This window comes from Lycium barbarum, chromosome 6 (genome assembly GCF_019175385.1).
Source record: "Lycium barbarum isolate Lr01 chromosome 6, ASM1917538v2, whole genome shotgun sequence".
NCBI classification, from domain to species: Eukaryota; Viridiplantae; Streptophyta; class Magnoliopsida; order Solanales; family Solanaceae; genus Lycium; species Lycium barbarum.
Genome location: NC_083342.1, coordinates 713552 through 723901, shown reverse-complemented (window position 1 = coordinate 723901; position 10350 = coordinate 713552).

Sequence of the window (10350 nt, the reverse complement as noted above, 5' to 3'; positions counted from 1 at the left end):
CGTCACTTGTAATCTTTATATTCTTATAGGAATATTAACTTTTTCAAAACTTGTCATTCGTACAATTATCTCACGAGACTAATGCTGAAATCTGGCATAGATCATTAGGTTTTGGGGGTTCTTGGAGATAACATTACGGTAATTTTTCTATTTATTAAATTGAGTTTTTTTCAATATATTGTAAATTTGGTTCTTGATATGTATGTGTTTTGGATAAAATTTTGACTTTTTTTTTTTTTCATTTTTTTCAAAAGATATAATTGTCAATAGGAACAGAGAATTGTCCCTTTACCGACAAATTCCTTAGCTAATTCCATATTTTCTAATAGGGACTTTTACCATAATTTCCAAATATGTAAATTTTATTTTAAAATTTTTATGCTCGTCAAATTTAAACTATTTAACTCTTGAAATCCGAACTGTGGCACTTAAATTGGGACAAAGGGACTAGTATTGTATCATAGAAACATGATTTATATATTTGTTTCCTATCCTATTATTTTGAATTTTTAGGCATTTTTAGTTAGTTCTTACTTTTTTCTTTCATAACTGTGGTGTCTGTACTAGCTTGCACGTACTTCAATAAATTTCGTGTTTTTGCCTCTGTTGGATTTTGAATCTGATACTTCATGTTTCCAAACGGACTTTATTGATCACTAGGCCACACCCTAGGTGATTTTAGTTAGTTGCTCTATTGGTTTTAGATTGATTTCATTTCTAGTCGAGCTACAGAAGCAACTGTTAATTTCTGTTTTTGGGAGGTGTTAATATTACCTCTATCTAATGCTATACTTCAACGTAAATGATTAATAGCATTTTGGAGTTATCTCTTAATAAGTGAAATTTCCTCCTCTGACATGCTTCAGACTCATTAAACAAATATCATTAGCTCATCACATGTATTTGTATATTTGATGTATAGTTGAAATCCGTGCTTAAAATGGAGTCTAATGTGTATATACATGTGATTTTTTTGTTTTGTTTTGATAATGTATATTATACGAAAAAAGCTCATAAATATCCCTAACCTATTGAAAAAGACTCATAAATACCTCCTTCCACCTTTTGGTCTAAAAATATCCTTCTATCCACCTTTTGGTCTAAAAATATCCTTCCATCCACCTTTTGGTCTAAAAATATCCTTCTATCCACCTTTTGGTCTAAAAATATCCTTCCATCCACCTTTTAGGTCTAAAAATACCCTTAAGGTTTGTTTTTGGCTCAAATATACCCCTCAAACTAACAAGTTAAAATTAACTCTTTTAAAAAGCCAAATGACATTTTGTAATTGGTCAATAATAAAATTCCGTAATTTAAAAAAAAAATCCAGATTTAAAAAAAAATTGCCAGTAATTTAAAATTCCAGATTTAAAAAAAAATTTCCAATAATAAAATTTCGTAATTTACATATTTAAAAAAAAAATGTGTGGAAACTTTAGGTTTAAGTGTTTTATTTTTTAAGGTTTTGATTCAAGCGTGTTATTTTTTTAATCAAGACTAAGCCAAATGACATTTTGTAATTGGTCATACATTTTAATTTTAGAATAAGTAAAACCCACCCAATTTTTAAGACGCAAACCCACCCATTTCTTTTCAAAAAATAGTAGAATAATTGAATTAGATTTATGTTCAAAATAAAGTTATGTCTTGATTAAAAAAATAACACGCTTGAATCAAAACCTTAAAAAATAAAATACTTAAACCTAAAGTTTCCACACAATTTAAAAAAAAATATGTAAATTACGGAATTTTATTATTGGCAATTTTTTTTTTTTAAATCTGGAATTTTAAATTACTGGAAATTTATTATTGGCAATTTTTTTTTAAATCTGTTTTTTTTAAATTACAGAATTTTATTATTGACCAATTACAAAATGTCATTTGACTTTTTAAAAGAGTTAATTTTAATTTGTTAGTTTGAGGGGTATATTTGAGTCAAAAACAAACCTTAAGGGTATTTTTAGACCTAAAAGGTGGATGAAAGGATATTTTTAGACCAAAAGGTGGAAGGAGGGTATTTATGAGCCTTTTTCAATAGGTTAGGGGTATTTATGAGCCTTTTCCATATATTATATGATAACATTCTATTCACTTTGAAGTAGTTGTGTGTTACTTCTCCAGGGATATTTCAGTGTTGAGACAAAGCAAATCTAAAAGGTAAGTCAGGATCATCGACGGCTAAAGAATCTAGCAAAAAAGATAAGCAGAAAGATCAACCTGCTAAACATGGGAAAGAGCAACCTATACCAATGGTTTAACATGGATATTTCTGCAAGTTCTTGTTTAGTTTGTTTTGCCAAGAATAGGTCCAACATGGAGAAAAAGGTATTTTGAATGTCATTTTATGAAGTTAATTATTTGATTTCTCTCTCTTTTCTTTTCTTGATTTGAAAGAAGAATAAATGGTGGATCCAGTCTCCAACAGGCCAGGTTGTTTTCACTTCATCAATTGGGACAATATTGTACATGGAGGACCATGATGATAATGTTTTGGAGAAGACTTGCTAGAGTTGTCTTGACTTTGAAAATAATAACATTAATATCTCTCAAGGTAGAGAAAAAATTAGTAACAGGATCCAAACATAGGTTGTGACCGACACTCGGCGACTTAACCTATTCTTAGGACTATCTCATTTTATGAGAAGAGAAGAATTTTAAAAATGATGTTATCCTTTTCTTTTCTACAGCTGCCAACTACACAAAACAAGACAAATGCCGTAATAAATGATTCATGAGTTTCAGAGAACATCTCCACCACTATCTTCACTTATCCTTATCTCTAACAAAATTTAGAAAGTAGAAAGATCGGTTGTGACAATTGAATTGGATCAATTAGTTTTGGAACAACTTGTGCTGTCTTGGCCCCATGCTGTAGTCCTTTTCCACTACTTTTCAATATAGAGAATAGGGCACATGGTTGCAAAAATGATGTATATTGCGAGAAAATAATTTACTAGAACAGTTTGTTACAGTAATGTAGAGAGTATCCTTCAAACTTTAGCAATAATATAACAGATACCAAGTAACACTATGTGAAAAACTGAACCTATAATTCTTCTGTGATATTTAAGAACACGTTCAGGAAATTCAAGATTTTGATGTCTTAATATTTCATCAATTGGTTTTCTTGAAATATTCTAATGGAACTCTATCACTAAAACTAAGCTACAATATACAGTGGAGAAATTTATCATGTGTTGTGGTATGCTTAATATAAAAAATCATCTTATTTTGTTTCTTTTGTCTGCTCCTATGAAAGGGTACAAGTAGAAGCATAATAGATCTGCATGCAAAAAGAAAGAAGAAAATAAGATACATTGAGTTAAAGTAGTGTCAAATTATATTTCTCACAAATATTTTTCGAACAAGTTATTTTCTGTATCTAATGTAGTCATGAACTTTTAATTGAAATGGATAAATAACTAATGTGGTTATTTGTGAATATGTTTATAATTGAACATCTCGTACTTACAACTTACATAATTGTACTTAACCACTATATATACCGAAATGTATTTGGCCTTTTTGCCATTTAGTAGACTACTGCATTCCTGACTTTATTGTTATTTCTTTTTCCTGCTTAATGTTTTCACCATTCAAAAATATGTTAAACGAACAGTAAAGGTAAAAAAATAAATTATAAACCTAGGAATGATATCTTTTTATGATAAATGTTTCTCCTTTAGTGAACCTTTTTAGTATGAATACAGAGATGCTTGCCAACTATACAAACATAATAATAAATGATTGAAATATTCTATGATTGTCAACTATACAAACAAAAGAATAATTATCAGACATAGTCTATAGCTACACAAAAATTTCCACCACAATCTGCCTTATCCTTATTCTATCAAGAATGAAAAAAGAGAAAATGTCTTAGTCAATAACTATGCAGAAACCAGTTCACTTCCCAAAGTACCCTTTCTCTCTTGCCTCAATTATTGAATGGAGGAAGTAATGACTAGTGAATAAAACAGACTCCACTATGAAGTCTTTTTTTTGTTGGGTGAAAAGACATAAATAAGACAGTTTTGCTTTTTTTTTTTCTTCTTCTATGACCGTCGTTGTAGACCGTAGAAAACATAGGGTCATTCTACAATTTACAACTTATAAGTGGTGATCAAAAAAGTAAATAAATTAAGAGTTTGGTCGGGTTAGCTGATTGAAAATATCTGATAAGCTGTTTTAAGTGCTAAAATTAATTTTATGAATAAGTAATTACATGTTTTAACCCCTTTCGTGTTTGGCGATACTAACTTAAAAATCACGAGGCAAAATGTGATAGTACCAATTAGTGTCATGATCCAAATCTCATAGGCTGTGACTGACATTTGGTGACTTAACCTATTCTTAGAATTATTAATTTCATTCTATGAAAAAAGAGAATTTTAAAAATGATATTACCCTTTTCTTTTTCTTCGACAGTCAACAATTGTAGTGAACATCTTTATCACTATCTTTACTTATTCTTATCTCCAGCAAAAATTTAAAAGTAAAAAATGTCTATTGTCTTGTAAAAAGCTCTAAGTCCTTCAGCCTGGCCTTTACATGCAGACACAAGAATAACTCTAAATTCTTTCCTTATCAACAACCATGACAATTGATTGGTGACAATTGAATTGGATCAATTAGTTTTGGCACAACTTTGGTTGTCTTGGCCTTCTGTGGCCTCATGCTGTAGTCCTACTATAGAGAAAAGTGCACATTGTTGCAGAAATGATGTGTGTACGTTCTACAGTAACATATTTATTTTGTTGAATATTCACTTAATAATCCTTCTGAGTTAAAATATAAGTAGACGTTGGTAGTTTCTACTAACAAATCTTTCATATACCATACTTGTGGATATTACTCTAGCAATTAATGGGTAAAATAAAAGCTTAACTATGGTAGAAACTTTGTCAAGACACCTAAAGTTATTATAAATACAAATTATTATCTGCAAAAACACATACTAGAACTAATAATGTGCTTCTTCTCTTCTCAAACTCTATAATATTTAAGAACATGATGATCTTAAGGAAATTCAAGATTTCGATGTCTTAGTATAGTGACAATTGGTTCTATAAAAATATTCTACGTGAATTTTATCACTAAGCCAAGCTACAATATAGTGAAACAACAACAAAGACATACCCAGTGTAATCACACAAGTGGGATCTTGGAAGGGTAGGATGTACACAGACCTTATCGTTATCTTTGTGAGGTAGAGAGTAAGCTACAATATAGTGGATGAATAAATTCTTTAAACTACCCTAATCTCAACAGTTAAAGTTTTTAATTAAACACTTTGTTACAACCTCAAAAAAAAAAAAAAAAAAACAAAGTGTGAAGTTTTACCAGAATGTAAAGTATCATTCAAACAAGGAATCCGATTCTGTTTAATTCAAACTTCAACAATAATCTTTTCAAGAATGTTTTTTTTTTTTTTTAAATTCAAGAATGTAGAGTAAACATATTCATGATATGGCAGTCCTTTTTACATCTATAATGAGCTGTGGAGAAATTCATCATTTTATCAGTCCCCCACCTGGGCCTCCTTTCTACACCCCTAAGTACCCTTCCTCTCTTGCTTCAATTATTCAATTGTTATAGTAATGAAAAATGGCATGAATGAGTCATTTTGGTAACGGTTGTCACGCCCCAACCTTGGTAAGGCGTGATTGGCACCCGGTACCTTACGGGACCGAGTGAACCAAGTTGTAACTTGCATCTTCTTTGTCTCGAATGACAGAATAAGGCCAGAGAAGCTAATTATGAATATAATATCATGCACGTGTATATGTAAAATGGGCCCACGATACCAACATAACTACCGATAAAACATAACTAAGCTGTATACAAGAAACTGTCTGCAAAGCCTCTATGTACATGACTGAAACATACAAGTCGGGACAGGGCCCCCCACATACCCGTAACACACAAAAGTACATATACGAACCCAGACTTGGCAATGCTCCAGGAAGAAGTGGAGCCCACCAATCAAGACTAGTACTTGGAGGCAGCCTACAGTGGAAGGTCCTCGTCTCGTCTGTCTATACCCGCGGGCATGAACGCAACGTCCATAGGAAAAAAAACGTTATCATGAATAGTGTACCGAATATGTAAGGCGGAAATGTAACACAATAAGCATATACTGCAAATAAGGTGGATAAGAATCAACTTGGCACATCTGACTTATTACTGTGAATCTAGTGCGCATGTCTCTTTATACTCTTGTATCATCAACTCCATCTATGTATAATACTGTGGATCCTAATCTACATCTTATCCTGGTGCTATCTGCCCAACTAATCAGTGGTAACTGCCCGACCGGCCGTAGCACGATAGTAACTGCCCGTCCCATTATCGCCCGACAGTAGAGCGCAACTGCCTGACTGATCAGTGGTAACTGTCCAACTGGCCCTAGCTCGGTGGTAATAACTGCCCAACCAGCCGTAGCATGGTGGTAGATACATAGCTGCCCAACTGGTCGTAGACCAATGGTAAATATAGTCAATATCAGGACCCGATCTTCATGAGTAATCTCTATGCACTTCTCATTGTCATCACTTATCCGTTATTGCGTACATGATCACATAAGACTCATAAGCACAGTTCTTGTCCATTAGGACTTCTTTCCGCTTAACTAAACATTAACCAAATCCTTAGATGTGTCATTAGCCTCTCTTCTAGCATCAAATACCTCATTAGGGATCCTCTACTAGCACCCTATTCATGTCCTCCAAAATATTGCTACGTACACATTTCTAAACTCATCGGAGTGACGTAAGGTCGGTAACCCTCCGATTAACATTATAGAACTATCATCATGAACATATCTCACCTTGAAGAAACAAGATCATAAGATGAGATCAACATCAATGAATGACATCTATAGTCATGAAACAAGCTCAATGATGTCATAAGAACATCGGGAACTATAAGCTCTAGTAATTTTAGAAACAGGATTATTGAAGATATCATGTATAGATTCACAACAAAGGAATTATGCCTTAAGAAAGAAAGGTTTAGCTTTAACATACCTAGAAGCTCACCTTCCAACTTTCCAACCTATATCCTGTCTTGCAATCTAATTAAGATCGTTCGTAATCTCATAATATACATATAAAACTATTCATACTATTGTTAGGCTCATCATCATATGCTTGTCTTAAGCTTCCAAATTAAATCCTTCTGGAATATGTCGAAATTCGGGCACCATCTCTCCTGTTTATATCCCTAGCCCTAAATCACAATACCAACAACCAACAACAACAACAATAACACTAACATCAACAACATCATTATTAATACCAATATACTCCATAAAACATCTCACACGATGTTTACTCAATTTCTCAACTAACTAATCCACTACAAGGTGATTTAATAACACTATCTTTGTAAATAAACCAAAATCAATATCAATAAAGAGAGATCCACACCTTATTCTTGCTAGAACCGCAATATCTTCAATAGCTACTTTGAATCCAAGCCAAAATCCACCACAAAAGGATACTATAATCACAGCTATACGCTATCCGGACCTAAATCCCGAGATTTCACTTGATTTGGGCTAAAATTGTATGAATGGAAGTTGGAAGAACATTCCAAAGAATTTGGGATGTTTTTGAGGGGTGTTTGGGTGCAAATGAGGGGGTAATCCCCTATTTATATTGTTTTAGAGTCGGTTTGCACCGACTCAGTTTTTGCTCTGCGGGTTTGCGCTACCTCTAGGCACGTTCGCTCAGAGTAAATTCCCTGCCCTGGCAATCCGTCTTAAAATGCTCGTAACGTTTGATTCCGACGTCGGATCGACACGCGTTTATTGCGTTGGAAACTAAACTTCCTAAACTTCAATTTAGACTTTTGTTTTACTTCAAAACCCCAAGTATATTAGGAGATATTCCTTCTTCAAGTTGGACCAAAATTGTCCCCATCCTTTCTCCAAAGTTCCAATGAACTTAATTTTCTTAATTTAGTTGTTCTCCAATCCTTCTAGAGCTTACTATATAAACTTAAACCCTCACAACCATAAGATAGACGCACATAGTCTCATGTCCCCCAGAAGGTAACTCCGGTGTCTATAATTAAGACAACTAACGCCTCACGAATCTCAACGTACAAAACAATAGTTTGATGACAACGGCGATGGCATAAATGAGCTAAATTATTGATGAGTAGCATAAATGAGTCATTTCCTATAGTTTGATGACATATTTGAGCCTTTTCCGTTTTTTAAATTCCATATTCGGTCAAAATTTCATAGAAAATGAGAAAAAATGAAATATGGCACTATTGTGATGTTAAACTTATGCTAATTGTATCAGCTAGTACTCCCTTCTTCAGTTCTTGCTTCAGTAAAACGAAAAAAAGAAGTTATTTCTAGTCCATAGTATTTTGAAGTTTTAGCAAACAATCATATTGCTAACTACTGTCGATAAAACAACGGTGTGTTGTACCTTTTTTGCGGCAATTCTGTTTTATTATGTGCTGGGCGGAGCTCTGAAATTATTCAAAAGCTCACTAGTTCTCGTAAGAGGGAGGCACCATATCGATACTGCCAGGTTGGGATTGTGTATGTTTCTCGCTTTTTGAATTTTTTTGCTTCGCCATTTTAAGTGTTGATAATAGGATCCCCAGAACAGAAATAGCCTCCACTAGTGGACGAGTGGTGGTTCAATTGCTTCAAGGGTAGTCGTATTACCGTTGTTTTCTGAATTTTGGTTTTTTGTTTGTGATGAAAATCGTAAAGCCATATATACAATATGCCTATTAGATGAGTATATTCCATACTTGCCTGTAGGGTGTTCAAATGAGACCGAAAAATCGATCCGAACCAGTAAATCGAGTCAAACCGATTTAATGAATCGAAAACTGGCTTGGTTTGGTTTTAAATTTTGATAAACTGATTAGCATTTGGTTTGGTTTGGTGTTACACAAAAAAAAATCGAATCAAACCGATATATATATATATATATATATATATATATATATATATATATATATATATATATATATATATATATATGTATTGCATATTAATTAACTTTTTCTTTATCTATTTTCTTTATAATTTTTGTTCATTTCAAGTACAATACTAATTTAAATAATTAGAAAGAAAAGTCTAGCCCATTTTCTTTGGTGGTGTTCTTATTCTGTTTCCCCCACTTGAAGTTAAGAGTTTTTTTTTTTTTTTTTGACAAAGAGACGATGAGATAAATTTGTGTAGTATTTCCTTGCATTTTCAACAAAATCTTTGTACATAACTTGAAGTCTTTAAACAAAAGAAGAAGTCCTTAAAGAAAACAGGGAATGAATGTTTTATCATTGATGTGAATGTGATACTGTTTTCAAAATAGTTGTTGCACCTTACTTGTATCAATTTCTTTGCATTATAAAAATACTTCCTTAAAAATCACAAAATCCGAACCAACCTGATAAAACAAAAAACAATTAAATTTATACTATAATGGTTTGATTTGGTTTGGTTTGAATATCAAAAAAACCTAATTTAATTGATTTGGTTTGGTTTTAACCAAATACCGAGTGAATATGTTTATAATTGAACATGTCGTACATACAACTTACATAATTGTACTAGCCCGTTATATATACCGAAATGTATTGAAGATTTTAATGTCTTAACATTTCATCAATTGGCTTGCTAAAAATATTCTAATGGAACTCTATCACTAAACCTAAGCTACAATATACAGTGGATGAATAATTTCCTAAAACTCAACAGTTAAGTTCTCAACTTTGAAGAGGTATATTGCAAGAAAATAATTTAAACAGTTTGTTACAACCTCAAAAAAACAAAAAAAAAAACAAAGAAGATGATAAGAAAGTGTGAAGATTCACCACAATGTAAAGTATCATTCAAACAAGGAATCCAATTCTGTTAAACTCAAACTCAACAAATAATCTTTTCAAGAATGATTTTTTTTAAAAAATAATAATAATCAAGAATGTAGAGTAAACATATTCATGATATGGTAGTCCCTTCTAGCACTATAATTAATGAGCTGCGGAGAAATTTAAGCTCTTTTATTTCCACCCTTCTTCTCTTGCTTCAATTATTCAATTGAGATAGTAATGAATAGTCAAGAAATCAGACTCCATTGTGAAGTCTTTGCTGTCTTGTTGTATGAAAAGTCATACTTTTGGAAAAGAGAAAAAAAGGACAACTTTGCTTCTTTATTATCTATGGCTGATTAGTTGTAGACTGTAGCTAATTACTAATACTAGAAAACATCGGTTTACCAGTTACAAGTAAGACCACTAGCAAAAGAGGGAGAGAAATCACTGATCATTCTTGTTTGTAAATTACTCTTAGAAACATTCATCTTTTCCAAATTCTTA